Genomic DNA, 14900 nt, shown 5'->3' with positions numbered 1-14900 from the left:
AGAACAGAATAATAAAAAAATAGTGTTCCTATTCACAACATTTTGACTCTATTTAGTAGAGAAGCACACAAGTTATATGTCAATGTTTAAAATGATTATTGACACTATCAATCAGTCTTACAGATGTATATTCCCATATGATACATAATACATGCACCAAATATTGATATTCATCATTATAAATACCATTCAAAATTAGATCACACTCATAAGAAATCACAGCACAGTTATAAAACAATCACGCTAGGAAAAAAAACAAAGGTGTACTTTTCAAAAAAGGAGTATTTCCAATATAAGTTTCTGCAGGCATGTGCCCTGTGTAGAGAGAACAAGTTCAAGATCTATTCCGTGAATTCAGACCCTGACCTGGAAAGTGTCGTGCGATGGGTGATTCTGTGCTAACGATGTCTTGAATGCGTGTGAATCGTTCTCGGGGTCCACTCGTTCTCCCTATTAAACTGCGACCACATCAAACAGTACCACAGTCTGAAATCAAAGTGCTACAATTGGAAACAGTGGGCAAATATATCTGACTATGAGAACATCATGTAAACAAGACACAGCTTGAGAACATTTTCAAGTGCATAAGGAACCTTCATGAGCACATATTTTCCTTTTGTTAATGCTTTGAGCCCATAACTTAAGTGCTTGATGTTGACACAAAGTTTACTGTGGCATAAATGTGACACATGCATTTTTGATGACATGGCATGTTTATTTTCAAGATAATAAGTGCATGGTGAGCTTTACGCCTTAGCCTTTTGCCGCGGAAACTACACCGCAGAACACCATAGACGCTTGGAGTGTACGCCCCCTTCCAGATGTGGCATTCACTTATTATTTTCGTATTTATCATCAAATAAATGCTTCAATCTTAGTCTTTCTTCATCGGTTAGGTGTCACATGAAGAAATATGTTGCCATAATGACTTCAAATAAGAAGAAAAAAGAATTTATGTTTGCGGCATGTTACAAACCACATTTTGCATAATTTTCCTATTTTTCCAACTTTTTCTACAAAACTGCAGACTTATCTTGCTTATTTAAGTATTCAAGCTCAGAAAATGTGCAATGTAATGCTATTACACAAATATGAGTTTAAACATTGTTTTCCAGTGCGAAACCAGCACACGTGAAATTTTCCTAAAATTAGCAATGGTTTAACATTATTACCTCCCTTGTTCCATAATCTCAACCATAGCGGTTAAAAGATATATGCAAAATATGTTCGATTGTTACCGCAACACATTTGTGGAATACAGTATCAATTTCGTATGATTATACACAATTTTAAAATTTTGCGTTTTGCTATTAAGGGGGCAGGGGATATATTTTTGACCAAATTTCGAGTTCCGAAAGGCCGCAAACAGTCAAATCCATTGCATCAAACAGAAAGTGACACAAGAAAGCCTTTTTGTGTCAGTGTCATAGCATAGGCAATATTACATTGAAAATACAAACAAAGACAAGGCTGGCTTCTTCACTTGTGAAACTATGGCCCTTGATCTTTCCCCCACACCACCTCATTTTTAATGAAAAATTGAGAAATTTGACCATTTCATGGCATGCACAGAACATTCAAACAGAATGCAATCCTAGTGTTGGCTACATTACTCACTAATTCATCCTGTGCTTTGTTTATTTGCCTAGAAAAGTGTCTCTCCATACGTTTAGATTTTCACAATTTACCTTCAAAATTGTGTTCTGTTTCTGCAGCGTGAAATATTGACTTCCGACAAAAGTGAAAACCTCCTTTTTGAAGATTCAAAATTTCCTTGCTAGGGAGCTGTGGCTAGTTGTAATGTTTTTTTCCAAATTTTGAGACATTCTTTCTACAACCTAACACAAGAAATACATCTTATAAATACCTAATTGATTTTTAAAGACCATAGGTAACACCTACCCTAAAGATATGTAATTTCATGGACCCCCCTTTCACTGATATATCCCCTGCCACCTTAAGTTTTTTTAATATATGCATAATAAAACAAAAAGCTTTTGTTATATTAAATATAATGTTTAATGAATTAATGCAACATTTCTGAACTGTACCCTGTGTTTTGTTTGTATTTCATAGTAATTCCAAAATTCACACAATTCAAGGGAAACAACCAGAACAGAAATAATAAAAAAATAGTGTTCCTATTCACAACATTTGACTCTATTTAGTAGAGAAGCACACAAGTTATATGTCAAATGTTTAAAATGATTATTGACACTATCAATCAGTCTTACAGATGTATATTCCCATATGATTACATAATACATGCACCAAATATTGATATTCATTCATTAAAATACCATTCAAAATTAGATCACTCCATAAGAAATCACAGCACAGTTATAAAAACAATCACGCTAGGAAAAACAAAGGTTGTACTTTTCAAAAAAGGAGTATTTCCAAACTATAAAGTTTCTGCAGGCATGTGCCCTGTGTAGAGAAACAAGTTCAAGATTCTATTCCGTTGAATTCAGACCCTGACCTGGAAAGTGTCGTGCGATTGGGTGATTCTGTGGCTAACGATGTCTTGAATGCGTGTAATCGTTCTCGGGGTCCACTCGTTCTCCCTATTAAACTGCGACCACATCAAACAGTACCACAGTCTGAAAATCAAAGTGCTACAATTGGAAACAGTGGGCAAATATATCTGACTATGAGAACATCATTGTAAACAAGACACAGCTTGGAAACATTTTCAAGTGCATAAGGAACCTTCATGAGCACATATTTTCCTTTGTTAATGCTTTGAGGCCCATAACTTAAGTGCTTGATGTTGACACAAAGTTACTGTGGCATAAATGTGACACATTGCATTTTTGATGACATGGCATGTTTATTTTCAAGATAATATAGTGCATGGTGAGCTTTAAGCCTTAGCCTTTTGCCGCGAAACTACAACCGCAGAACACCATAGACGCTTGGAGTGTACGCCCCCTTCCAGATGTGGCATTCACTTATTATTTCGTATTTATCATCAAATAAATGCTTCAATCTTAGTCTTTCTTCATCGGTTAGGTTGTCACATGAAGAAATTATGTTGCCATAATGACTTCAATAAGAAGAAAAAAAGAATTTATGTTTGCGGCATGTTACAAACCAGCTATTTTGCATAAGTTTCCTATTTTTACAACTTTTTCTACAAAACTGCAGACTTATCTTGCTTATTTAAGTATTCAAGCTCAGAAAATGTGCAAATGTAGATGCTATACACAAATATGAGTTTAAACATTGTTTTTCTCCAGTGCGAAACCAGCACACGTGAAATTTTCCTAAAATTAGCAATGGTTTTTTAACATTATTACCTCCCTTTGTTTTCCCATAATCTCAACCATAGCGGTTAAAAGATATATGCAAAATTTATGTTCGATTTGTTACCGCAACACATTTGTGGAATACATGTATCAATTTTTTTGTATGATATACACAATTTTAAAATTTTGCGTTTTGCATAATAAAACAAAAAGCTTTGTTATATTAAAATATAATGTTTAATGAATTAAATGCAACATTTCTGAACTGTATCCTGTGTTTTGTTTGTATTTCATAGTAATTCCAAAAATTCACACAATTCAAGGGAAACAACCAGAACAGAAATAATAAAAAAAATAGTGTTCCTATTCACAACATTTGACTCTATTTAGTAGAGAAGCACACAAGTTATATGTCAAATGTTTAAAATGATTATTGACACTATCAATCAGTCTTACAGATGTATATTCCCATATGATTACATAATACATGCACCAAATATTGATATTCATTCATTAAAATACCATTCAAAATTAGATCACTCCATAAGAAATCACAGCACAGTTATAAAAACAATCACGCTAGGAAAAACAAAGGTGTACTTTTCAAAAAAGGAGTATTTCCAAACTATAAAGTTTCTGCAGGCATGTGCCCTGTGTAGAGAAACAAGTTCAAGATTCTATTCCGTTGAATTCAGACCCTGACCTGGAAAGTGTCGTGCGATTGGGTGATTCTGTGGCTAACGATGTCTTGAATGCGTGTAATCGTTCTCGGGGTCCACTCGTTCTCCCTATTAAACTGCGACCACATCAAACAGTACCACAGTCTGAAAATCAAAGTGCTACAATTGGAAACAGTGGGCAAATATATCTGACTATGAGAACATCATTGTAAACAAGACACAGCTTGGAAACATTTTCAAGTGCATAAGGAACCTTCATGAGCACATATTTTCCTTTTGTTAATGCTTTGAGGCCATAACTTAAGTGCTTGATGTTGACACAAAGTTTACTGTGGCATAAATGTGACACATGCATTTTTGATGACATGGCATGTTTATTTTCAAGATAATATAGTGCATGGTGAGCTTTAAGCCTTAGCCTTTTGCCGCGGAAACTACACCGCAGAACACCATAGACGCTTGGAGTGTACGCCCCCTTCCAGATGTGGCATTCACTTATTATTTCGTATTTATCATCAAATAAATGCTTCAATCTTAGTCTTTCTTCATCGGTTAGGTGTCACATGAAGAAATATGTTGCCATAATGACTTCAAATAAGAAGAAAAAAAGAATTTATGTTTGCGGCATGTTACAAACCACTATTTTGCATAATTTTCCTATTTTTTACCAACTTTTTCTACAAAACTGCAGACTTATCTTGCTTATTTAAGTATTCAAGCTCAGAAAATGTGCAAATGTAGATGCTATTACACAAATATGAGTTTAAACATTGTTTTCCAGTGCGAAACCAGCACACGTGAAATTTTCCTAAAATTAGCAATGGTTTTAACATTATTACCTCCCTTTGTTTTCCATAATCTCAACCATAGCGGTTAAAAGATATATGCAAAATTATGTTCGATTTGTTACCGCAACACATTTGTGGAATACATGTATCAATTTTCGTATGATATACACAATTTTAAAATTTTGCGTTTTGCTATTAAGGGGGCAGGGGATATATTTTGACCAAATTTCGAGTTCCGAAAGGCCGCAAACAGTCAAATCCATTGCATCAAAACAGAAAGTGACACAAGAAAGCCTTTTTGTGTCAGTGTCATAGCATAGGCAATATACATTGAAAATACAACCAAAGACAAGGCTGGCTTCTTCACTTGTGAAACTATGGCCCTTGATCTTTCCCCCCACCCACCTCATTTTTAATGAAAAATTGAGAAATTTGACCCATTTCATGGCATGCACAGAACATTCAAACAGAATGCAATCCTAGTTTTGGCTACATTACTCACTAATTTCATCCCTGTGCTTTGTTTATTTGCCTAGAAAAGTGTCTCCCATACGTTTAGATTTTTCACAATTTACCTTCAAAATTTTGTTCTGTTTCTGCAGCGTGAAATATTGACTTCCGACAAAAGTGAAAACCTCCTTTTTGAAGATTCAAAATTTCCTTGCTAGGGAGCTGTGGCTAGTTGTAATGTTTTTTTCCAAAATTTTGAGACATTCTTTCTACAACCTAACACAAGAAATACATCTTATAAATACCTAATTGATTTTTAAAGACCATAGGTAACACCTACCCTAAAGATATGTAATTTTCATGGACCCCCCTTTCACTGATATATCCCCTGCCACCTTAAGTTTTTTAATATATGCATAATAAAACAAAAAGCTTTTGTTATATTAAAATATAATGTTTAATGAATTAAATGCAACATTTCTGAACTGTACCCTGTGTTTTGTTTGTATTTCATAGTAATTCCAAAAATTCACACAATTCAAGGGAAACAACCAGAACAGAAATAATAAAAAAATAGTGTTCCTATTCACAACATTTGACTCTATTTAGTAGAGAAGCACACAAGTTATATGTCAAATGTTTTAAAATGATTATTGACACTATCAATCAGTCTTACAGATGTATATTCCCATATGATTACATAATACATGCACCAAATATTGATATTCATTCATTAAAATACCATTCAAAATTAGATCACTCCATAAGAAATCACAGCACAGTTATAAAAACAATCACGCTAGGAAAAACAAAGGTGTACTTTTCAAAAAAGGAGTATTTCCAAACTATAAAGTTTCTGCAGGCATGTGCCCTGTGTAGAGAAACAAGTTCAAGATTCTATTCCGTTGAATTCAGACCCTGACCTGGAAAGTGTCGTGCGATTGGGTGATTCTGTGGCTAACGATGTCTTGAATGCGTGTAATCGTTCTCGGGGTCCACTCGTTCTCCCTATTAAACTGCGACCACATCAAACAGTACCACAGTCTGAAAATCAAAGTGCTACAATTGGAAACAGTGGGCAAATATATCTGACTATGAGAACATCATTGTAAACAAGACACAGCTTGGAAACATTTTCAAGTGCATAAGGAACCTTCATGAGCACATATTTTCCTTTTGTTAATGCTTTGAGGCCCATAACTTAAGTGCTTGATGTTGACACAAAGTTTACTGTGGCATAAATGTGACACATGCATTTTTGATGACATGGCATGTTTATTTTCAAGATAATATAGTGCATGGTGAGCTTTAAGCCTTAGCCTTTTGCCGCGGAAACTACACCGCAGAACACCATAGACGCTTGGAGTGTACGCCCCCTTCCAGATGTGGCATTCACTTATTATTTCGTATTTATCATCAAATAAATGCTTCAATCTTAGTCTTTCTTCATCGGTTAGGTGTCACATGAAGAAATATGTTGCCATAATGACTTCAAATAAGAAGAAAAAAAGAATTTATGTTTGCGGCATGTTACAAACCACTATTTTGCATAATTTTCCTATTTTTACCAACTTTTTCTACAAAACTGCAGACTTATCTTGCTTATTTAAGTATTCAAGCTCAGAAAATGTGCAAATGTAGATGCTATTACACAAATATGAGTTTAAACATTGTTTTCCAGTGCGAAACCAGCACACGTGAAATTTTCCTAAAATTAGCAATGGTTTTAACATTATTACCTCCCTTTGTTTTCCATAATCTCAACCATAGCGGTTAAAAGATATATGCAAAATTATGTTCGATTTGTTACCGCAACACATTTGTGGAATACATGTATCAATTTTCGTATGATATACACAATTTTAAAATTTTGCGTTTTTGCATAATAAAACAAAAAGCTTTTGTTATATTAAAATATAATGTTTAATGAATTAAATGCAACATTTCTGAACTGTATCCTGTGTTTTGTTTGTATTTCATAGTAATTCCAAAAATTCACACAATTCAAGGGAAACAACCAGAACAGAAATAATAAAAAAAATAGTGTTCCTATTCACAACATTTGACTCTATTTAGTAGAGAAGCACACAAGTTATATGTCAAATGTTTAAAATGATTATTGACACTATCAATCAGTCTTACAGATGTATATTCCCATATGATTACATAATACATGCACCAAATATTGATATTCATTCATTAAAATACCATTCAAAATTAGATCACTCCATAAGAAATCACAGCACAGTTATAAAAACAATCACGCTAGGAAAAACAAAGGTGTACTTTTCAAAAAAGGAGTATTTCCAAACTATAAAGTTTCTGCAGGCATGTGCCCTGTGTAGAGAAACAAGTTCAAGATTCTATTCCGTTGAATTCAGACCCTGACCTGGAAAGTGTCGTGCGATTGGGTGATTCTGTGGCTAACGATGTCTTGAATGCGTGTAATCGTTCTCGGGGTCCACTCGTTCTCCCTATTAAACTGCGACCACATCAAACAGTACCACAGTCTGAAAATCAAAGTGCTACAATTGGAAACAGTGGGCAAATATATCTGACTATGAGAACATCATTGTAAACAAGACACAGCTTGGAAACATTTTCAAGTGCATAAGGAACCTTCATGAGCACATATTTTCCTTTTGTTAATGCTTTGAGGCCCATAACTTAAGTGCTTGATGTTGACACAAAGTTTACTGTGGCATAAATGTGACACATGCATTTTTGATGACATGGCATGTTTATTTTCAAGATAATATAGTGCATGGTGAGCTTTAAGCCTTAGCCTTTTGCCGCGGAAACTACACCGCAGAACACCATAGACGCTTGGAGTGTACGCCCCCTTCCAGATGTGGCATTCACTTATTATTTCGTATTTATCATCAAATAAATGCTTCAATCTTAGTCTTTCTTCATCGGTTAGGTGTCACATGAAGAAATATGTTGCCATAATGACTTCAAATAAGAAGAAAAAAAGAATTTATGTTTGCGGCATGTTACAAACCACTATTTTGCATAATTTTCCTATTTTTACCAACTTTTTCTACAAAACTGCAGACTTATCTTGCTTATTTAAGTATTCAAGCTCAGAAAATGTGCAAATGTAGATGCTATTACACAAATATGAGTTTAAACATTGTTTTCCAGTGCGAAACCAGCACACGTGAAATTTTCCTAAAATTAGCAATGGTTTTAACATTATTACCTCCCTTTGTTTTCCATAATCTCAACCATAGCGGTTAAAAGATATATGCAAAATTATGTTCGATTTGTTACCGCAACACATTTGTGGAATACATGTATCAATTTTCGTATGATATACACAATTTTAAAATTTTGCGTTTTGCTATTAAGGGGGCAGGGGATATATTTTTGACCAAATTTCGAGTTCCGAAAGGCCGCAAACAGTCAAATCCATTGCATCAAAACAGAAAGTGACACAAGAAAGCCTTTTTGTGTCAGTGTCATAGCATAGGCAATATACATTGAAAATACAACCAAAGACAAGGCTGGCTTCTTCACTTGTGAAACTATGGCCCTTGATCTTTCCCCCCACCCACCTCATTTTTAATGAAAAATTGAGAAATTTGACCCATTTCATGGCATGCACAGAACATTCAAACAGAATGCAATCCTAGTTTTGGCTACATTACTCACTAATTTCATCCCTGTGCTTTGTTTATTTGCCTAGAAAAGTGTCTCCCATACGTTTAGATTTTTCACAATTTACCTTCAAAATTTTGTTCTGTTTCTGCAGCGTGAAATATTGACTTCCGACAAAAGTGAAAACCTCCTTTTTGAAGATTCAAAATTTCCTTGCTAGGGAGCTGTGGCTAGTTGTAATGTTTTTTTCCAAAATTTTGAGACATTCTTTCTACAACCTAACACAAGAAATACATCTTATAAATACCTAATTGATTTTTAAAGACCATAGGTAACACCTACCCTAAAGATATGTAATTTTCATGGACCCCCCTTTCACTGATATATCCCCTGCCACCTTAAGTTTTTTAATATATGCATAATAAAACAAAAAGCTTTTGTTATATTAAAATATAATGTTTAATGAATTAAATGCAACATTTCTGAACTGTACCCTGTGTTTTGTTTGTATTTCATAGTAATTCCAAAAATTCACACAATTCAAGGGAAACAACCAGAACAGAAATAATAAAAAAAATAGTGTTCCTATTCACAACATTTGACTCTATTTAGTAGAGAAGCACACAAGTTATATGTCAAATGTTTAAAATGATTATTGACACTATCAATCAGTCTTACAGATGTATATTCCCATATGATTACATAATACATGCACCAAATATTGATATTCATTCATTAAAATACCATTCAAAATTAGATCACTCCATAAGAAATCACAGCACAGTTATAAAAACAATCACGCTAGGAAAAACAAAGGTGTACTTTTCAAAAAAGGAGTATTTCCAAACTATAAAGTTTCTGCAGGCATGTGCCCTGTGTAGAGAAACAAGTTCAAGATTCTATTCCGTTGAATTCAGACCCTGACCTGGAAAGTGTCGTGCGATTGGGTGATTCTGTGGCTAACGATGTCTTGAATGCGTGTAATCGTTCTCGGGGTCCACTCGTTCTCCCTATTAAACTGCGACCACATCAAACAGTACCACAGTCTGAAAATCAAAGTGCTACAATTGGAAACAGTGGGCAAATATATCTGACTATGAGAACATCATTGTAAACAAGACACAGCTTGGAAACATTTTCAAGTGCATAAGGAACCTTCATGAGCACATATTTTCCTTTTGTTAATGCTTTGAGGCCCATAACTTAAGTGCTTGATGTTGACACAAAGTTTACTGTGGCATAAATGTGACACATGCATTTTTGATGACATGGCATGTTTATTTTCAAGATAATATAGTGCATGGTGAGCTTTAAGCCTTAGCCTTTTGCCGCGGAAACTACACCGCAGAACACCATAGACGCTTGGAGTGTACGCCCCCTTCCAGATGTGGCATTCACTTATTATTTCGTATTTATCATCAAATAAATGCTTCAATCTTAGTCTTTCTTCATCGGTTAGGTGTCACATGAAGAAATATGTTGCCATAATGACTTCAAATAAGAAGAAAAAAAGAATTTATGTTTGCGGCATGTTACAAACCACTATTTTGCATAATTTTCCTATTTTTACCAACTTTTTCTACAAAACTGCAGACTTATCTTGCTTATTTAAGTATTCAAGCTCAGAAAATGTGCAAATGTAGATGCTATTACACAAATATGAGTTTAAACATTGTTTTCCAGTGCGAAACCAGCACACGTGAAATTTTCCTAAAATTAGCAATGGTTTTAACATTATTACCTCCCTTTGTTTTCCATAATCTCAACCATAGCGGTTAAAAGATATATGCAAAATTATGTTCGATTTGTTACCGCAACACATTTGTGGAATACATGTATCAATTTTTCGTATGATATACACAATTTTAAAATTTTGCGTTTTTGCATAATAAAACAAAAAGCTTTTGTTATATTAAAATATAATGTTTAATGAATTAAATGCAACATTTCTGAACTGTATCCTGTGTTTTGTTTGTATTTCATAGTAATTCCAAAAATTCACACAATTCAAGGGAAACAACCAGAACAGAAATAATAAAAAAAATAGTGTTCCTATTCACAACATTTGACTCTATTTAGTAGAGAAGCACACAAGTTATATGTCAAATGTTTAAAATGATTATTGACACTATCAATCAGTCTTACAGATGTATATTCCCATATGATTACATAATACATGCACCAAATATTGATATTCATTCATTAAAATACCATTCAAAATTAGATCACTCCATAAGAAATCACAGCACAGTTATAAAAACAATCACGCTAGGAAAAACAAAGGTGTACTTTTCAAAAAAGGAGTATTTCCAAACTATAAAGTTTCTGCAGGCATGTGCCCTGTGTAGAGAAACAAGTTCAAGATTCTATTCCGTTGAATTCAGACCCTGACCTGGAAAGTGTCGTGCGATTGGGTGATTCTGTGGCTAACGATGTCTTGAATGCGTGTAATCGTTCTCGGGGTCCACTCGTTCTCCCTATTAAACTGCGACCACATCAAACAGTACCACAGTCTGAAAATCAAAGTGCTACAATTGGAAACAGTGGGCAAATATATCTGACTATGAGAACATCATTGTAAACAAGACACAGCTTGGAAACATTTTCAAGTGCATAAGGAACCTTCATGAGCACATATTTTCCTTTTGTTAATGCTTTGAGGCCCATAACTTAAGTGCTTGATGTTGACACAAAGTTTACTGTGGCATAAATGTGACACATGCATTTTTGATGACATGGCATGTTTATTTTCAAGATAATATAGTGCATGGTGAGCTTTAAGCCTTAGCCTTTTGCCGCGGAAACTACACCGCAGAACACCATAGACGCTTGGAGTGTACGCCCCCTTCCAGATGTGGCATTCACTTATTATTTCGTATTTATCATCAAATAAATGCTTCAATCTTAGTCTTTCTTCATCGGTTAGGTGTCACATGAAGAAATATGTTGCCATAATGACTTCAAATAAGAAGAAAAAAAGAATTTATGTTTGCGGCATGTTACAAACCACTATTTTGCATAATTTTCCTATTTTTACCAACTTTTTCTACAAAACTGCAGACTTATCTTGCTTATTTAAGTATTCAAGCTCAGAAAATGTGCAAATGTAGATGCTATTACACAAATATGAGTTTAAACATTGTTTTCCAGTGCGAAACCAGCACACGTGAAATTTTCCTAAAATTAGCAATGGTTTTAACATTATTACCTCCCTTTGTTTTCCATAATCTCAACCATAGCGGTTAAAAGATATATGCAAAATTATGTTCGATTTGTTACCGCAACACATTTGTGGAATACATGTATCAATTTTCGTATGATATACACAATTTTAAAATTTTGCGTTTTGCTATTAAGGGGGCAGGGGATATATTTTTGACCAAATTTCGAGTTCCGAAAGGCCGCAAACAGTCAAATCCATTGCATCAAAACAGAAAGTGACACAAGAAAGCCTTTTTGTGTCAGTGTCATAGCATAGGCAATATACATTGAAAATACAACCAAAGACAAGGCTGGCTTCTTCACTTGTGAAACTATGGCCCTTGATCTTTCCCCCCACCCACCTCATTTTTAATGAAAAATTGAGAAATTTGACCCATTTCATGGCATGCACAGAACATTCAAACAGAATGCAATCCTAGTTTTGGCTACATTACTCACTAATTTCATCCCTGTGCTTTGTTTATTTGCCTAGAAAAGTGTCTCCCATACGTTTAGATTTTTCACAATTTACCTTCAAAATTGTGTTCTGTTTCTGCAGCGTGAAATATTGACTTCCGACAAAAGTGAAAACCTCCTTTTTGAAGATTCAAAATTTCCTTGCTAGGGAGCTGTGGCTAGGTGTAATGTTTTTTTCCAAAATTTTGAGACATTCTTTCTACAACCTAACACAAGAAATACATCTTATAAATACCTAATTGATTTTTAAAGACCATAGGTAACACCTACCCTAAAGATATGTAATTTTCATGGACCCCCCTTTCACTGATATATCCCCTGCCACCCTAACAACCCGAGATTTGTACAGTAATTCAATGCTTAATTTTCGCAGACGATATTTGTGTTCCGCGCTTTTTGGATCTGGTATTTACTGGATTTTCTCTCTCTAATAGACTTCTTAAAATAGCATTCTACAATCTCCGCGCGATTCTAAACACTATTATTTGTACAGAGTAGATAAATAAGGTTCCGCGCGATTAATTGAGCCCGCTTTTTGTACAGGGTTGAAAAATAATTTCTCCGACGGAAAATATATGAAAGTTCCGCGCTTTTTAGATTTCGATTTGTATGTAGTGTTTTATGGCCATGCTGGCATTGGTTTTTCGAAAAATGACAATCCCGATATTTACTATATAAGTATATGTATTTTAGCGGGGGTCCCCTTTGGCTTTCCATACTTTACTGTATTTCAAAATTATATCAAGAGTGTTGCGGCTCCTTGTGATTTAGAGTGTGAACAGGGGGTCGTAAGACTGCTTGACTATACGCGGAAATTTTCTACAAGTGCTTGAGTGTTTGCGGAATATATTATTCATCACTTCCTATTCTTTTCTCCGAACGAGTGTCAGAACAATGCAAACATAATTGGCATAGTTTACATTCGGTATAGATTAATATTGGGATTGGCAAAGTTTACATCGAAAACAACAAACAGACTCGTCTGTGTGTCTTACGTTCACCATGGACGGCAACTCAAAACTTACACCTCTCAAAACGCTGCATAATGTGTTTATGTGATATTGATAGAATCACAATCTAACTCCAGCAGTTCATACGCAATTGAGAGAATAGATTTTAGCATTTCTCTTTCGCCCCTAGAATATTTGTCTGTTTTGATATGTGATGTTTCTGACATACGTGTGCTATGTATTATTGTCTTGTGATAAAGTCTGGTGTTATTTTCAGATAATTATATGCTACAATGAATTTGCTGAGTATGATTATTTTTAGGTGCTTGTTTAGTACATACACTATAATTCATGAAGTTCATATATGTTTCGAAGTACGTTTAAACGAGCTGGTTAGGTAATTTGTAAGTACATCTCGAAAATTTGAGTGTCTACATGTAGTTAATTGTAATGTATTGTAAAGTTTGTAAATATTAACGTTATTTTACATGTTTTGAAATATATTGGTTTCTTCCTGTATATGGTGGTTATACAAAGTATAGTAATACATCACATTTTTCCTTTTTGCAATTAGATAAAAGAAAAAAAAACATATTAAAGTGTTGGGTGTCAAGTACATTGACGTACATAGTACGTTGACACATACATGCATACATGCGAATAAGATGGCATGTATATTGACACGTATAAGTAAGCATGTACCTCGTATTACACATAAGCTGACACATCGACATTTAGGTATTGAACTATTGTATCCCCTTAGCATAAACATGCATTAGATACAATAATTTAATGTTTACTAGTGGACGTGTAAAGGGTTGTAAAAACACTCGTTCAGGAAATTAATTGACTTTTATCTGTAGGGCGGGGGGGGGGGGAGGGGGGCAAAATGACTGAAACTAAGCGTGCGCTAAACAGCGAGTGTCCCACATTTTAGGTAAAAGTCTTTATTCGCGACGGCGTTACAAACATTTTCAATAATAATCAGCGCACAAACAAAAATTTGTGTTTAGAGTTTTTATTAAAAAACAGACAGACAATTAAAAAAGGAACAATTCATTAAAACCGAATATTGTTAAATTGTTATTTGCCGGAGCTCAAAAGAAACAAGTTCTACCTGATACGCGTTTCTGATTTTCCACTCCATTAGGCGTGTGCTTCCGACAATAGCCTAATATTTATCAACAGGGGCCGTCATCGTACAATTGCTCGAACAGGATTCTGCAAATTTATACAATCATTTTTGGACGCTATCTCAAGTTATGCGTAATTATATATTTCTATTATCTGATGGTCAAGACGGATCTTTATTTTATCTTTCCAGGATGTTAAGTCAATAATTATAATTGATACTGTTTAATGTATGTATATTGGAAGTGTTTATTGAATTGAAACATGAAATACACGGATATGTCTTTGATTTAAACGTTGATAAACAATGTTGGAACAATACAATCGGTCACTTGCCTTAAATAAAGGACCAACTAATTGTTTATAATA

At 34.4% G+C, this 14900-nt stretch overlaps 1 long non-coding RNA gene across 2 annotated transcripts; it reads right to left on the bottom strand.

The window, feature by feature from the left end:
- Positions 1–420: 420 nt before the first annotated feature.
- Positions 421–12473, bottom strand: LOC127856289 (uncharacterized). Of its 2 annotated transcripts, XR_008037944.1 has the most exons (7): positions 11165–12472; positions 9698–9818; positions 7559–7679; positions 6093–6213; positions 3955–4075; positions 2483–2603; positions 421–486 (listed from the first exon to the last, which is right to left on the bottom strand). It is a non-coding gene; the product is annotated as an uncharacterized LOC127856289 (long non-coding RNA). The 2 variants fall into 2 exon arrangements; XR_008037945.1 differs by lacking the exon at positions 2483–2603 and having other exon boundaries at positions 11165–12473.
- Positions 12474–14900: the final 2427 nt, after the last annotated feature.

The sequence above is a fragment of the Dreissena polymorpha genome, chromosome 13 (assembly GCF_020536995.1).
Source record: "Dreissena polymorpha isolate Duluth1 chromosome 13, UMN_Dpol_1.0, whole genome shotgun sequence".
In the NCBI taxonomy this organism is placed as follows: Eukaryota; Metazoa; Mollusca; class Bivalvia; order Myida; family Dreissenidae; genus Dreissena; species Dreissena polymorpha.
The sequence above is the reverse complement of the archived record's forward strand: the minus strand, read 5'-3'. Positions and strand labels throughout refer to the sequence as shown.